The sequence below is a fragment of the Sinocyclocheilus grahami genome, unplaced genomic scaffold, assembly GCF_001515645.1.
Source record: "Sinocyclocheilus grahami isolate Dianchi unplaced genomic scaffold, SAMN03320097.WGS_v1.1 scaffold15.1, whole genome shotgun sequence".
Classification (NCBI taxonomy): Eukaryota; Metazoa; Chordata; class Actinopteri; order Cypriniformes; family Cyprinidae; genus Sinocyclocheilus; species Sinocyclocheilus grahami.
In genome coordinates, this window is record NW_015505194.1 from 421,062 (window position 1) to 438,232 (window position 17,171).

Consider the following 17,171-nt stretch of genomic DNA (forward strand, 5'->3'; position numbering starts at 1 on the left):
CAAAACGTTGTGCTTTTATAAAATAAAGAAAACAAACGCTTTCTGCCGTCTCGGTCTTGAACAGGAGCGCTTCACAATGATGAACCTAAACTCAGCGAATTGCCTCACAGACATGATTAAAATGATATATAAAGCTTTAAATTATTACTTTAAAACGAAATAATTTAAATCGAAAATAGAAACTTTCATTTTGTAATCCCTGCATTTCTCTCTAAAGGCACATCCAACGAGGAGATGGCCAGTCATTGTTTTCATCACCATAATTGATGGATGTCTAAAATATAAAAATAAGGAAAAGCCTAAAACAGGCCTGATTATAATTTGCATTTTATTTTATAATTCCGTATAAAAATTCCGTACAATTAAAAAATAAAACACAAATTATAATGGCATATATGTAAAATTTTGTCCTATAACTGTAGCCTATAGCTGCTTATATTTTCTGATTTTTATGTTGCTCTGTTCTGAATACCTTAAAATGTAAAGGATTTGCTGTAACGCAACTTTGTATGATATGTGAATTATTTATTAGCCAATTTTTTTATCCATGCAGCAAATGCTTTAAAAACAGCTTTAAAATTACTTCATTGCCTTTCAGATGCTTTTAAAGTACTTTTCACTATAAATTTTACGGGTAGCTTGAATGTAAACATAGTCATGAATTCGTTGTATTACCATTTGTGAAATAGTCAACAAATTAATTGTTGTTGGCTAACCCGATCTCATGAAAGTGCGTATAGCACGATTTTCTGCTTCTATTTGGCGTAATATTTCTATGCAGAAATTGACTTTGGCATGCAAAAGACTGATAAATTCATAATTAATGGCATGGCTGGTTCAGTCGAAGAAATACGGGAGACAAAGGCCTATAATAACTGCTGAAATGTTTGCGGGGCAAATCTGAGGTCAGTCTGAGGCTCATGGTACGCTCAGTGCGTACAGCCAAACACCTGCAGACGCCACTGACTTGGACGGTTGTCGTGGTAACAAACACTGTAATCAGCAACCTTTCGCGTGTCAGCGCTTAATGCGCATATCCTATATGAAAAGCATTTTAAGGGGCCCTTGGCTTTTGGGGGCCCAAGGCGGTCGCCTACCTTTACCTAATTGATAAGTCCGCCCCTGGGTGTGTATATATTAGTGAATAATGAATCAATTATAAGTGAATCAATGACTTGTTCACTCAAATGATTTGTTCAAAAACACTGATTAATTTAGAAACAAAACAATTTACCATCTTTATGGATGAGTCATTGAATCAGTCATTTATCTGATTCATTTAAAAAACCTCTTGCTTGAGAAAAGGTTCATTCTGCAGTGGCTTTGTTTAGAGCTATTGGTGGAGCAAAATTAACAAAGTAAATGAACAAAGTTTGTACCATCCCTGAACTTATGCTGAAATAATAATAATGCTTTCCGTCTAAAACCCACATATCCTACAGATATGATTCTTGGTAAATAATTGCACTACTGAACAAAAATGCATATGTGTTTGTAAGAGACAAAAGGGTCACTGACAATTTTCCACTTCCTCAGACTCATTAAAATCAGTAGACTCCCATGAGGTGTGAGAGCAGGAAAACCAGCATCTATCTCTGTGTATGTGTGCGTGGATGTGTTTAATTTTTTATTATATAATTTTACAGCTTTGCTACTTGTTTTTTCCTTTTCGCATCATCAGTAGAAGTGAGGTAAACGAAGACGCACAGGACATGAAAATAAGGTAATTAAGTGATACTGTGGCTGTGTTTGTGTGTTCCTACATGTCTGTGTGCATATTTGTGTTTGTGAGTGAGAGGATGTTAGTTTTAAGCTGATATTCCCACTGAGATTCCTTTACCTTAATAACAATGAGAGGAGTTTTTGGCTGCTTCCTTTGAGCTTTTATTGGGCATGAAAACAGACACATACACACGCACATAGTGCGACAGGAACAAACTAGAACAGAGAGCCACGTGCTGAAAGACAACATCCACATCTCCACAGAAAAAAGAGTGGATACTCTCTTAGAGCTAATTTTGGCCATATGCCATTACACACACACACACTCATGAATAATATCAAAATTATTCTGAAAGTTGCATTCCAATTAAGCAGCACACGCACACACGCATATATATGTATGTATAAATGTATATATGTACTGTATGTATATATAAATGTAAATATGTATGTATATATAGTGGAGATCAAAATTAGAGAACAACCTATTATTCCCTAAATTTCAAGGTTTACTGATTAGTCCTATTTCAGGGGTAGGCAAGTTCGGTCCTAGAGAGCCGCAGTCCTGCAGAGTTCAGCTCCAACCCTACAAGCTAATCAATGTCTTCAGGATTACTAAGGCTATAGGCAGGTGAGTTTTTTTTCAGGGTTGGAGCTGAACTCTGCAGGACTGCGGCTCTCTAGGACCGAACTTGCCTACCCCTGTCCTATTTGAAGTTATCCTAACAGGAGCAGGTTTTAAGCATATTTCAAAAATTGATTGTATTCTGAAGCACAGTATAAAAAAATCTAAATGAGATATTTGAAAAAGAACTCTGATCAAAATGAGAGAACACTTACAGATACCTCAAAATTATTGGTGATAATCTGGCACCTGGTGCTAATTTCCTTAATTATATGGCAAACCCTAAATGTGACTTTTAGCTAGTTGAAGGGTAAAAGTATTCTAAAAAAAACATGCAATGACCCCACAAAAGTGTTTGTACACTTAAAAGTTAAAAGAAACTGTATGTCTTTGCATTATATATATCAAAATATTGAAACAAGTGGCATTTATTGTAAAGAAATATAGCACAAGCATGAAGAGTTTGTTAGGTTTCGAAGCATGAAGCAATAACTATTTTTCAAAATAATAAGTACAACAACTCTTTGAGACTTTCTGCTTGTCAAACTTTGGGAAACATGTTAAGATAACGAAGTACACCGCTGCTTATTCTGCTAGGACACCTGTGTTAACTGGCTACATTCCTCTAATTTTCACTGAGATTGCAAGATGGTGGCCCGCTGTAAGGTGACTGAAACCTTGCGACAGGAGGTTGTCCAGATGAAGGACAAAGGGATGACCCTTTGCAGCCACTGCAAGAGAAGTTGGTCATTCCAAATCTGTGATTTCTTGAATATTGCAGCATTACAATGACACTAATTCATTAAAGAGCAGGTCATATGGTATTTTAAAGTGTCCTAATATTGTGTTGGAGTCCTCTACAACTGGTTTAAATGCATCTAAGGCCAGGAAACATTGTAATTTTCTCAGAATATACATTTAATATTATAGTCATTTGCCAATGATTTCGAAACGATTCGTTCCAAGCAAGTTCAGAGCAAACCCCTCCCTTCCATAAGCCTACTCTCCTCTGATTGGTCAGCTGGCCAAGCCTGCTGTGATTGGCACAGAGAGAAGTCCTTGAGCAAGTTAGCGAGCGCTACCATTGACAAAGCACCTTTACATAAAACAATAATATAGTGCTCCAATCCGTTCTTAAAATACCGGTAATGGCATAAAATACAAAAACACTTAAGCAAGCGAATCATGCCCACAGCTAAAGTTTAGCTGCTAAACTGTAAACACTTAAAACAATAATGCTACGATGCTAACATGACTAACTGATGAAACAGTACAGTTTGTAAACCAAAATATGTCTACTGTAATGTTTGAAGAACGACAGACAAAAGACGCTGTCTTAACTTTTAATCAGAACGCAGAACAGCTGTATCACAGGCGCAGCAGCCTAACTAACTCGCTCATCTCTCCCGCATGAACACTATAACTGCCGGTGCAGCAAAATAAACAGCAATTTCACAATGATTATAAAGTCTGTGTGCTACACTACATTCTTTATTATTAAACGAAGTAATTACTAGAACAACGTCAGTCTACATTAATCGACACATTCTTAGGAAATAGTGGGTTCACAGTGAATTATCAGAACTATTTCAGTAAGACAGTAATATCGTGCTTTAGCTGGAAACCTAAAGCTGCACTAGGTATACATCACATATTATTAGCACAAAAACTTGATATTTTGAGCACTCAATTGAAAATGTACACATAACTTATCAATCGTACTTACAGATTGTGCTTTGGAGAGCTTGTTAGTCCAAATTAAGAAGATTAGAAGCCAAGGAAGATAAATGCCAAGATTAGAGAAGCAGTCCTTGGTAAAATGACGAGCACACAACAAATGGTTCAAATCGTATTTCTGTGGTATCCTTGAACACAGCGTCTTCTCCACATGATGTAAACACACTAACTAGTGGAAGTGTTTGTGGGCAGGTCAGACTGGCAGGCGGGGATTATGCAAATGTGTTACCCAGTGACGTACACCGGTAACAGGCAAAAGATTAGAAAATATGGCGACTCGTTAAGGTGATTCAGAATCGACTCTCTTTTGAGAGACAATATCTTTATTTATCATGCACTTTTTTGATTAACAACTTTGCAGACTGTTTTCATTTAAGCATAGCTACGTTATAAACCGCAAAAGAGATATTTTTCAAAAACCCATATGACCTGCTCTTTAAAGTCCTCCAAAAAGGCTGGTCGTCCACTTAAGACAAATGTATGAGAAGAGAGGATAATGTAGAGACTCTCAATGGGGAATAGGTTCAACGCTGAAGCTGGAATTGCTTGCCAGTTTAGCTATGAACAGGGTAAGGATCTGTCTTGGCTCGTTTAAGAGAAGTCGGACTGAAAGTGCACTCTGCAGTGACCAAGCCTCTCATCAGCAGAAAGAATCAATAGGTTTAGCTCACCTTTGCTGAGGAGCATGTTGTGTGGAGGTCCAAGGTTCACTTTAGTGATGAGAGCAAGTTTAATTTATTTGGGTCGGATTGGAAACATTTTGTTCAGCGTCAAACTGAGTAAATACTGAAACCCAAGTGCATAAAGAAGTCAGTGAAAGGTGGAGGAGGAAGTGTCATGGTTTGGGGGATGTTTTGTGTAGCAGGAGTTGGGCCGCTTATACAGCTACATTGCAGGGTGAATGCAAGTGTTTATCAGAACCTCCTTCAGCAACATGCAGTTCCTTCTCTGCAAGCATCTCCCAATCAGCCTGCAATTTTCATGCAAGACAATGCTCCCTGTCACACTACAAAATAGGTAAAGCAGTTCCTTGAATCTAAGAACATTGAAATGATGAAATGGCCTAGAGTCCTGATCTAAATCTGATTGAAAATCTCTGGACCATACTTGGCAACAAAGTTATGGCTTTGGAAACCCACTACAGTTACTGAACTATGGAAGAGACTGGAAGAAGAGTGGACCAAGATCACACCAGTGCTAGTGATGTCCTGCGGCTGCAGATGTGCTGAAGTCATTCAAAGCAAGGACTTCTACACTTTCTGACAGCTGCAACCCTACAAAATTTTAGTTGTAATCTTTCGTGCTACAGTGGTTACTGTTCTCTAATTTTAATCACTGCGTTTTCCACAAAATAAATGTTTTTGTTAAAATGCCTTGGATATTTTGCCAAACATGTTAGTGGATCAGTGGTAAACCCGCAGCTGATATTCCTTCATATTTTCAGTGACGAAGATTAACAATATTTCAGGAAAAATCATGTATTTATATATTGTTCTCTAATTTTGATCTCATCTCTCTCTCTCTCTCTCTCTCTCTCTCTATATATACAGTAACTAAATCTCGCTATGTGACTTCTCATTCACTTCTGTGATCTCATATATGTGATATATATCAATATCTTTAAATGCAATATCTTAAAATATGTACACGTCCATTAATCCAGTCTTCAGTGTCACATGATCTTTCAGAAATTATTGTATGCTGATTTATGCTCAAAAACATTTTAAATATTTAAAACATTTGTTTTTAAAGGATTCTTTGATAAATAGAACGTTCAACATTTATTTGAAATAGTCTTTTTGAAACAAAATGTCTTTACAGGCCTTCATAAAAAGAAGTTGCATAATTTCAACTTAACGTCTTGTGAATGTGACTTTATTTCTTATGACTGTGACACAAATCACAATTCACACACTATTTATGTTAATTGTCTTATTTTATATAAACATTTTTCTCCTTTCATTATGTCTTGATTTTACTTTATATCTTTGCTTCTGAATCTATCACTACCATTCAGAAGCTTCCTTCTTGGACTCTAACGTTGTGAAGTACTTTCAGCCAGCGTTATGTAACTCACAATGATTAGAAGTCAGGAATAAAAAGAAATGATCAGGACTGACCTCCAGCATTTCCTAGGTTGGAGGACTGACAGTCTGTAAACTTAGGCCAGATCCCTGTCAAAATATTTGGACATTAGTAGATTAAGAAATCCTCATTGTCAACTCACTTCTCCACTGTGAGTCTGTGTGAATGTTACCTGTAACAATTTGGAAAACCCTGTAAGACTGAGTCTTTGTCTATGTGTGCACTTTTTTCCATCTCGGCCTGTTCTTGCAATCATACATACATACATGTTCAGGCGGAACTAAAGGTCCGGCTCCACTCGACACATGAGTAGAGTACACCGTCATCCATCTAGAATTATATTAGCACACACGTGGGGGAAAATGCCATTCAAACAAACACTTTTCAGTTTAAGAGATGAATTGATATCATAGTCCCAAGGGAAAAACTTCTTACATGTGAGTGTATGTGTGTGCAGGAATGCTGTCTCTATCGGCCCAATGCAAACATCATTACCCCTAAACACATGACCTCTGATTCATCACTATGTCATAGCTATGGAGGTAGATGATCAAAGCATTGTCTGCCATGTATTTCTCAGAGGTAATCTTAGATATTTATCCAAATATTTAGAGAAATAGAAGTATAAACAAACTGCTCATATTGCACATATTGCTTCAGACTGCAACTGAAATGGTTTAAATGTGAGAAAAATTTAAAAGCTAGACGAACAGGAAAGATTTGTACACGTTCATATGCAGTTTTGTCTTGTTGGATTGTGCATCAGTTTTTCCTGCACAAAGAACGCGCATGCACACACACACACGCATACACACACACACGCACACACACACACACACACACACACACACACACACACACACACACACACACACACACACTCATGCACACACACACACACACACACACACACACACACAGAGGAGCCTAATGTTGGATGACTCCCCTCAAGGATCATATAAACAACACATTGCTGCAGGCGGCGACTTTGGTCAATTTAGGCTATTCTTCACCTACCGCACACATAAATAAATGGACACATTTATACTAAATACAACTCAAAATACTCAAAAAACTCAAATATAGAGTTACATTATAAACTGGGTGCTAGTTTATATAATATAACTTTAAAATTCTATATGCTAAAATGTCCCTTCAGCCCTGTATTGTCCAGGAAATTTGGTCTAATTTAATAGATTTTGATGAGAAATGTTTGAGATCATTCTTTTGATTGCCGATTTTGTCTGAGCATTGTATGAGACAATGTTGAGGTCTTACTCTCCTTTAAATCTAATTTTTGTCTGACAAATGAAATGTTAAAGAGATCTCGCTTGAGATTTTTCTTTCCTCTGGGTGTGTGTGCATGTGCATGCCTGCTATACATGAAAGGTCAGGTTTTTCATTCATCACACCAGTGTGTGTGTTTGTATGATGATGATGTTTTCTACACAGATAACCTCACGTCTATTTATCAGTGTCTATGAGAGCAGACTGGAGATGTTCATCTGATTGTCTTCAATCAATCTTACCTAAATCAACACATTCTCACAGCACTTATGGGTCTGAAACTCTTAGGCCTGTTTCACACATCCAGAGACGTCAGTGTGACTACAACAGCAATGTATGTGACATTAAACTAATATTGTAAAGTCATTTCAGTCAACAATATGTTAATTTATGTTAGATCTGCTGCTCTATGCAGAAAATAAAGCGATTTCTTTGTTACTTTCCTTAATTGCCAGCCATAAAATGGTTATTGGGAGTATGCCATTGATAATTACTACATATTTGATCATTATGAAATATAATTCACATAAGGAAGTGGACTACAATTACATTCAATGCTAATTAATCTACACAGAACAGAACTAAATCCCAGAGTGTACCTATTAATGGCCTAAATATTCTGAGTTCAGTCATGTTTACTCAATATGAAGTGCTTTTGTGTGTCTGTCACTAGGTATGTTTACATGCACAATTTTTTTTTTCTGTGAACATAATTGCCATTTTTGCCTTGATGACATATCTAAAAAGATAGCTCACTATGTCAATTTTTTCACATTCACTGACCAGTTCATAAGATTTGAGGCGTAAATAAACATGTAAAGACGCAAAACAAAATGTAAACATGCGCCTGTGCATGTACTTTTGAATCAGACTGAGAAAATAGTCAATTAATTTGTTTACATGCTTATTTTTTATTTAATTTAATCAGCCTATATTTCTAAATAAGTGGTTTATCGTGCATTTTAAGTTTGTATTCTACTTTAAAAATTGTGTAATCTGTTAATACAGGTGTCAAAATGACTATGTGCTGCTCACAGATGAAGGATGTATGAAACAAGCCTTAGTCATGCAGTTTTCCGAGAACACACTCTGAGGTGCACAAAGTGTCAGTGACAAAGACACACACACACACACAAACAGCTGTCTGCCTTGCACCCCCAGTGATACATAATCTGGGGTGGCTTTGAGGAAGAGCGACATTTTCACGGATGTTAAAATGACATTCCAGTAATTTCCATGGGTCGTAAAGACCTACAGCTAGCAGCATGAGACATCTAAGGCACAGATGTAAGGATATTACACACACACATACACACAGAGCAGTCTGTAAGAATGGAAGGGGGCAGATGAAAGAGAGAAAAAAAGAGTGAGAGGGTTGTGACAGCAGCACATGCTTATATTTGCAGAAAAAGAGGGAGGGAAACAGCTGAGAGGTTTTTTAGATGCAAGTGTTTTTTGGCACAGCTTGTCCACTTAGTTTTGTTCTCTTTCTCTCCCTCTCTCTCTCCCTCTCTCTCTCCCCCTCTCTTCCTTTCTTTCTGTCTTTCCTTTCCGCCAACAGCCTTGTTAAATGTGATGATGAAAACATTACCACATGCGCTACCGGTTTGACCTGCTCTCTCTCATGCAAAAAAGCCTTGTTCCCTTGTTTCTACAACACATTCTGATAAAAGACTGTGGAGTCTTACAGAAGAGGTTCTCTGTTTGATTCTAACTGATGCAGCTATATTTCTGGATAATTAACAGCACAGAGTGAAAATTACTTTTGGATCAGGGCTGATGTACTGACAAAGCCAGGAAATAGTATCAGGAAATCTTTAAATCTGTCAGCACAGTCTAAATTGGTCTCAAAGTGTGTTTAAAAATGTTCATTGTGTGAAAAGTCAGAGTGTCTGTAAAGGCAAGGCAATTAATAATTTTGATCTGATGGTTTTGGAAAGATTATCTTTAGGGAGACTCAGTAACAGACACACAAACGTTTACTTAGCTGTCTAAATGGGGACATACCATGACTTCCTGTGTGTGTGAGTGTGTGTGTGTGTTTGTATGCATATACAGTGGGTACGGAAAGTATTCAGACCCCCTTAAATTTTTCACTCTTTGTTATATTGCAGCCATTTGCTAAAATCATTTAAGTTCATTTTTTTTCCTCATTAATGTACACACAGCACCCCATATTGACAGAAAAACACAGAATTGTTGACATTTTTGCAGATTTATTAAAAAAGAAAAACTGAAATATCACATGGTCCTAAATATTCACAAAATGAGATCATGCAAAATGCCTGTTATTTTTTATTTAGTACTGTCTTGAGTAAGATATTTTACATAAAAGATGTTTACATTTAGTCCACAAGACAAAAAAATTGCTGAAATTATTAAAATAACCCCATTCAAAAGTTTGGGAACCCTTGGTTCTTAATACTGTGTGTGGTTACCTGGATGATCTACCACTGTTTTTTGTTTTGTGATGGTTGTTCACGAGTCCCTTGTTTGTTCTGAACAGTTAAACTGAGCACTGTTCCTCAGAAAAATCCTTCATGTCCTGCAGAGTCTTCAGTTTTCCAGCATCTTTTGCATATTTGAACCCTTTCCAGCAGTGACTGTATGATTTTGAGATCCATCTTTTCACACTGAGGACAAGTGAGGGACTCAAACACAACTATTAAAAAAGGTTCAAACATTCACTGATGCTCCAGAAGGAAACACAATGCATTAAAGGGGTCATATGAAAAAGAACATTAAAAGAACATTATTTTGTGTATTTGGTGTAATGAAATGTGTTTATGCGGTTTAAAGTACAAAAACATTTTTTTTACAAAGCTCATCAGTCTGAAAAAGCGAGGTGTGCTGTGATTGGCCAGCTATCCAATGCGTTGTGATTGGCCGAATACCTCAAGCGTGAGACGGAAATGTTATGCCCCTCACATACTGTTGATGCCGACATGCCGTGTCCCGGCTGGAGCGACGAGACAAAAACATTAAAACCCATTACAAACAAGGCATTTGTTGCATCCAGTGGGGACATAATTACTGATTATAATGACTTATACTGTCTTTTTACGAGTTGCGTTGCATTGCATTGCGCCGCGTAAACATAAAACTCTGTCTGCATTTGTGATCAGAGAAACAACAAACAACAAGTGCTACTGCCCAAAACTCGCATTTGAATCATCAGTGGCAAATCCTTTAAATGAGACTTAGCGTGCGCTGAGGCCGGGCTAGAGTGAGCTGAGGCGGCGGGGTTGAGAACTGCACACCCGGAGGATCCGATGAATGAGCAGCAAACACATGTGACAACCCCGGGCTGGACTCTGCTTCGTCCACGGTGAAAGTTGATGTATTCCCTCAGCGACCAGCACAGATCAGCTCTGGGCATGACGAAGCGGATATCGTCCTCTTTTGGAAGACCAACCAAAGTAGTTTCGCTTTCACAACGAAGCACACAGCATCATGACATTCACGACATGGCTGCAGCGTCAACAATACTACAGTGAGAATAAAAGTTATGCCTTCTTTCTTTGCGTGAACATTTGGGCGGCGTTATGCAAATCTTCCCACATAGTGAGGTAGATATGTGGGGGTGTGTTAGAACGAGCCGTTTTAGGTAGGTGTGGCTGACTCTGAAATTTTATAAAGAATATCTCTTTGGATTTGAGACTTTAGTCTTTGCAACTTTACAGATCTTCTTTATGCATCAAGAGTTTGTAACACTACAAAGAGAAAGGAAAATTTTAATCGCATCATATGACCCCTTTAAGAGTTTTCATTAAGTGAAAACTTTTGAACAGGATGAAAATGTCCCAATTTTTCTTATTTTGCTGAAATATAATTTTTTCCCATTTAGTACTGCCCTTCGGAAGCAACAGAAGATACTTGCATGTTTCCCGGAAGACAAATTAAGTACAATTTACCTTGATCTTCAAATTCAATGGCTCTTAATGCATCGTGTTTCCTGTATATGTATACATACATACATTAAGAAGTGCGGATACTGCATACAGGTTTTTTCCCCCCCAGGATTCTTTGATGAGTAGAGAGGATGAATATTATTTGATGAATATATTGTTGTATATAAATTATATATGATTTTATGTGCATTTTTAATAACATATGTTTTTCTATATATTTTAAAGTAATGTGTATGCGATACTTTAAAATGATAATTAAATTGAGATTTTTATTTAAAATATATACTGTTGTTTATGTTTTCTATTCATCAAAAAATCCTGAGATTTTTTTTTTATCATGGTGTCAATAAAAAGCATTAAGCAACACAACTGTTTTCAACTGTGATAATAATAAATACTATTACTTGGGAACAAAATAATCAGCATATTAAAATGATTTCTGAAGGATCATCTGACACTGAAAAGTGGAGTAAAGGCTGCTGAAAATTATTTTCAGCAATATTTTTCACAATATTACTGTTTTTCTTTTTTTCCAATCAAATAAATGCAGCTTTGGTGAGCCTAAGAGACTTCTTTCAAACTAGTTTTACAAATCTTACCATCTTAAACTTTTTTAAACCCAAGTTTACACTCACACACACACACTCTCACACTCTCTCACACACACACACACACACACACTAGTTACATGTCCTGATTTTGTTACAAAGATGTTAAATAATTTCAGACAGTGGCAATATGTCTTAATGACTCTGGAGTGCATTCTTGTTGAATGATGTCCAATGAACCTAAATGTATTTCGGAGCAATTAAGTCCTTTCTTTTTCTGTCATTACAGCTAAGAATGGTCTAAACCAATCAGCAAAAAGAACTCTGCCCCTAGATTGACCCTCAAGACAATGATCCTCTTTCTGTCATCCAGTCCATCTTTCCTGTCTTTTTTTCCCATGCACCCGAATGCCTTCTCTTTCTCTTTTTTACTCTCTTACTAGAAAGAATCATAAAAAGACTCCCCACAGTTTTCTTTCACCAATGCTCAGCTTGCATGTATAGTTCTCTAAGACGGTGCAACCCAGTATTAAGATTTGTGATTTCTGAGGTCTGTATTAGACTCTGAAGTATGAAAGTACCCTTGTATTTAGTCAGAAGACTGTCTGAATGGTTTCTCAACACACAGACTGTTGCACCATTGACTAAGACAAATGAGAGAAAGCAGTATAAACAGGTTTAATCTCTTTCTCTTTCTGCTCCATTATTCACACACTGATAGACTGGATCAATACATGGAATTCCTTTGAACACTGAGTGTGTGATTATGAGCGTGTGCCTGTGGTGGTGGGGTCTTCTGGGATAGTGTCTGCTGTGATATGCACTCTTACCATCTAGAACACATGAAACACGGGATGCCAGGAGTCAAACATCATTCCTCAAGTGTTTGATTTCTTCAGGCAGTGTGACAGGTTGCTCTCTTGAGAATGTATGCTAGACTGCACAATGTTCTGTTTGGTCTGAGGGGAGGAAAGTTTTGGGGCAGAAAACCCCTTTCTGTCACACACACACATACACACACACACACACACACACACACACACACACACACACACACACAGAGGATTACTGTAATAATTATTTTATATATATATATATATATATATATATATATATATATATATATCACACTCACAGCAGTCCATTACGTCAGTCAGCGGAACAGCTTACTTCTGGTGGCTTCTACCTCAAAATTGAGTTTGTGTGAACACCTTGTTTGTTTTTGTGTTTTCTTCCTCTTGAATGCTGCATGGATGTGAGACATGTTTTATCAGGACCCGTTTGGTCTGACGGCTGGCACATTGCGTAAATTTTAGCTCTTGTAAACCTGCATGTCTGCACTTGTCTTCTGATGCTGTTGGGCTTTGTTTCATCCTCAAATCAGGACAAACAAGACAATGTGGGTAATACTGTAACTGACTAGCTGAAGGGCATTTTTGTCTGTCTGTCTGTCTGTCTGTCTGAATGTCTGAATGCTCATACGGAAAAAGCTAATTATTGTCCGGACTGATGTCACCTGCACAATTGGTGGCTGACTAAATACTTTTTTTCCCCACTGTATATGTATACAGTATCTATATATATATACAGTATATATATTGGGGTCAGTTTTTTTTATAACTTAATACTTTTATTTAACAAACATGCATTACGTTGATCAAAAGCTACAGTAGGCCTAAAGAAATTTGTAATGTTACAGAATATTTCTTCTTGTTGTTCTTTTAAACTTTCTATTCATCAAATAATTAAAACAAAACAAACAAACAAAAAAACGGTTCTCAGTTTTCACAAAAATATTAAGCAGCACAACTGTTTTCAACTTTGGTAATTATATTAAAATGTTTACTGATTTAGTATGATTTCTGAAGAAATCATGTGACACTGAAGACTGGAGTAATGGCTGCTGAAAGTTTTGCCATCACAGGAATAAATGGCATCTTAATACAAACAGTTACTTTAAATTGTAATAATATTACTGTTATTACTGTATTTTAGATCAAATAAATGCAACGTTCGGTATGCTGCACATATGTTTTGAAAGAAAATTGCACCTACCCCAAACTTTTGAATGGTAGTGAATGATAATTATTATATATAGAAAAATATTTCTAATTATTTCTTTAAAAAGTTTCATTTGATTGTCTTTAGGTGTTTTTCATGTTATAATATCTTCAAGAGAAGATTTTTACTAAAATAGTTTGTTTTGTTATGATGTGTCTTAATTTTCACTGAGAAAAAAAGAAAGAAGCTTAAACTACAGAAATGTGACTGGTAATTGTGTTGATGAGATTAACACTGAGAAGAAAGACAGAGACCATTTTTTCCCTCTTTTATTATTATCTCTGTGTTGTTTTGGCCTGTTTTAGTTATGTATATGTATATATATCTATAAACTGAACATGTTATAGGTGCAATATCAAACAAACTTTTTTTGGATGGAGACTAGATTTTACAAGCATGTCTTCACACACTCACAGCAGTCCATTACGTCAGTCAGCGGAACAGCTTACTTCTGGTGGCTTCTACCTCAAAATTGAGTTTGTGTGAACACCTTGTTTGTTTTTGTGTTTTCTTCCTCTTGAATGCTGCATGGATGTGAGACATGTTTTATCAGGACCCGTTTGGTCTGACGGCTGGCACATTGCGTAAATTTTAGCTCTTGTAAACCTGCATGTCTGCACTTGTCTTCTGATGCTGTTGGGCTTTGTTTCATCCTCAAATCAGGACAAACAAGACAATGTGGGTAATACTGTAACTGACTAGCTGAAGGGCATTTTTGTCTGTCTGTCTGTCTGTCTGTCTGAATGTCTGAATGCTCATACGGAAAAAGCTAATTATTGTCCGGACTGATGTCACCCTAAACCAGAGTCAAGGACAGAGAAAAAATAATAAAGCAGAGAGATTCCACCAGTGTCACGCTTGGGGTTTTGGAGAGCTGGTTTGACATCAATTAAGTCCTGCACACACACACACACACAGATACTTTTTTTTCCCACTGTATATGTATACAGTATCTATATATATATACAGTATATATATTGGGGTCAGTTTTTTTTATAACTTAATACTTTTATTTAACAAACATGCATTACGTTGATCAAAAGCTACAGTAGGCCTAAAGAAATTTGTAATGTTACAGAATATTTCTTCTTGTTGTTCTTTTAAACTTTCTATTCATCAAATAATTAAAAACAAAACAAAACAAACAAACAAAAAAACGGTTCTCAGTTTTCACAAAAATATTAAGCAGCACAACTGTTTTCAACTTTGGTAATTATATTAAAATGTTTACTGATTTAGTATGATTTCTGAAGAAATCATGTGACACTGAAGACTGGAGTAATGGCTGCTGAAAGTTTTGCCATCACAGGAATAAATGGCATCTTAATACAAACAGTTACTTTAAATTGTAATAATATTACTGTTATTACTGTATTTTAGATCAAATAAATGCAACGTTCGGTATGCTGCACATATGTTTTGAAAGAAAATTGCACCTACCCCAAACTTTTGAATGGTAGTGAATGATAATTATTATATATAGAAAAATATTTCTAATTATTTCTTTAAAAAGTTTCATTTGATTGTCTTTAGGTGTTTTTCATGTTATAATATCTTCAAGAGAAGATTTTTACTAAAATAGTTTGTTTTGTTATGATGTGTCTTAATTTTCACTGAGAAAAAAAGAAAGAAGCTTAAACTACAGAAATGTGACTGGTAATTGTGTTGATGAGATTAACACTGAGAAGAAAGACAGAGACCATTTTTTCCCTCTTTTATTATTATCTCTGTGTTGTTTTGGCCTGTTTTAGTTATGTATATGTATATATATCTATAAACTGAACATGTTATAGGTGCAATATCAAACAAACTTTTTTTGGATGGAGACTAGATTTTACAAGCATGTCTTCACACACTCACAGCAGTCCATTACGTCAGTCAGCGGAACAGCTTACTTCTGGTGGCTTCTACCTCAAAATTGAGTTTGTGTGAACACCTTGTTTGTTTTTGTGTTTTCTTCCTCTTGAATGCTGCATGGATGTGAGACATGTTTTATCAGGACCCGTTTGGTCTGACGGCTGGCACATTGCGTAAATTTTAGCTCTTGTAAACCTGCATGTCTGCACTTGTCTTCTGATGCTGTTGGGCTTTGTTTCATCCTCAAATCAGGACAAACAAGACAATGTGGGTAATACTGTAACTGACTAGCTGAAGGGCATTTTTGTCTGTCTGTCTGTCTGTCTGTCTGAATGTCTGAATGCTCATACGGAAAAAGCTAATTATTGTCCGGACTGATGTCACCCTAAACCAGAGTCAAGGACAGAGAAAAAATAATAAAGCAGAGAGATTCCACCAGTGTCACGCTTGGGGTTTTGGAGAGCTGGTTTGACATCAATTAAGTCCTGCACACACACACACACACAGAGGAGCCTAATGTCGGATGACCCCCCTCAAGGATCATATAAACGACACATCGCTGCAGGGGGCGACTTTGGACAATTTAGGCTATTCTTCACCTACCGCACACATAAATCAGTGGACGGACATTTGCAGTGTTCGCAGATTAAAGCATGTGGAAGTGTTACATTGTGTTTATGTGTATGTTTGTGCTTGTATGGGAATGTGTGTGTGTGTGTGTGTGTGTGTTTGTGTGTGATCATTTGCTGAAACACTCTAGAGACTGATGGAGCAGTAACAGCTTTGTAGAACAGATAGAGGGAGAGAGAGAAAGAGAGAGGGTTTTTTTTCTGTTAATGTTTGTCAATACATGGAACAGTATTGAATTTACTCATCAAGCTCAATCATTCAACCCTGTTATCAAAATTAATATAAGTAAAATGATTAAACAATTGAACTGAGGGAAATAAGAAAATATTGATACATTTATCAATAACTACAAAGCAACACTTGTGTCCCTTATAAGCTTTAGGCTAATGTATTCATTTATTTTCATTTATTCATCATGCTGAGTTTGTTTTGCATATATGTATTTTTGTACATTTTGTTTGTAATATTTATTTATTATATTTATTTACTTATGATAAAATTAGTTAAATTTATATATTAAATATATGGGTATATATATATTGTCTCTGTTGATATTTAGATTTTTTTTTATATTATATAATATATTTTTGCTTTTAGTGCAAGAAAAATTACCTTCTGAATCTAATTTATGGGAAATATAAATGTATCAATAATATAAAGCAACACTTGATACTAGCTTTAGTCTAAAAATTATTATTTTATTTTTGT